A 926-nucleotide genomic window follows, 5' to 3' on the forward strand; every position below is an offset into this window, starting at 1 on the left:
GAGCACTGGTAGCGGCTCTAGAACTCAGGTATGGAACTTAAAATCAGTCCAAAGTCTAAAGGGCTAGGTTTAGGACTAGAGTCCCTGCTAAAGAGGAGAGCCAGCAAAAGCTGGCACAGGATTTGGAAAGAATGGCACACAAGGCCTACCCAACTGCACCAGCTGATGTCCTCAAGCTGTTGCTGAAGGATCAGTTTGTAGATGCCTTGGACAGTCCACAACTGAAGATACAAGTAAAGCAAGCACAACCCTCTACTATGCAGGATGCAATGGCCAGAGCTCTTGTATTCTAATCCAATTTTATGTCCAGCATAGAGGTACCAAGGTTGGTACAGTCATCGGGATTCAAGGCCAGAAGAGGGCAGCTTTCGAGAAGTTTGAGGGACAATGCTGCTACCCAGAAAGGTTGTTTGAACTGTGGAGAGCAAGGACATTTGAAGAGCCAATGTAAGAAGAATACTACCAATAAGTCAGCCTCGGGGAGACCAGTAGTGGTTGGTGTTGAGGGACGCCCACCCAACCCCATTGTGAAAGTCCAAACAGCTAAGTGTAAAATGGCAAGTACACACAGTGTCTACGTGACAGGAAAACTGGATGGCCAAAAGTGCAACTTTGTCAAATATTCTGCATCTCAGCAAACCCTTGTGAGTGTCAAGGTACTAGATCACAAATTAGTACCAGAAGTCATACAGAAGCTCTGTGGTGTGACAGGACATTATACAAGGTTGTGGGGACTGGTGTGGGTAACTGTTAAACTCATGGGCATAAAGGACAGATACGAAGTATACTTGGCTGCCATTGAAGACCCATGCATATTAGGATTGGACTACTTACTATCAAGGAAGTATGTAATTAACTTTCATAAAATGACGTTTGGGAACAACAAGGACCAAATTCCAGTAAGTGTTAAAAGAGACTTTGGAATA

The 926-nt window shown here is 44.6% G+C and overlaps 1 protein-coding gene across 1 annotated transcript in view; it reads left to right on the forward strand.

Moving 5' to 3' along the window:
- The window catches only part of LOC106470542 (protein turtle homolog B-like), a gene marked incomplete at its 5' end in the record, with an annotated part of 57,637 nt that overhangs the window by 43,675 nt on the left and 13,036 nt on the right, over positions 1–926 (forward strand). The window lies entirely within an intron of this gene.

This window comes from Limulus polyphemus, unplaced genomic scaffold (genome assembly GCF_000517525.1).
Source record: "Limulus polyphemus unplaced genomic scaffold, Limulus_polyphemus-2.1.2 Scaffold4075, whole genome shotgun sequence".
Taxonomy (NCBI): Eukaryota; Metazoa; Arthropoda; class Merostomata; order Xiphosura; family Limulidae; genus Limulus; species Limulus polyphemus.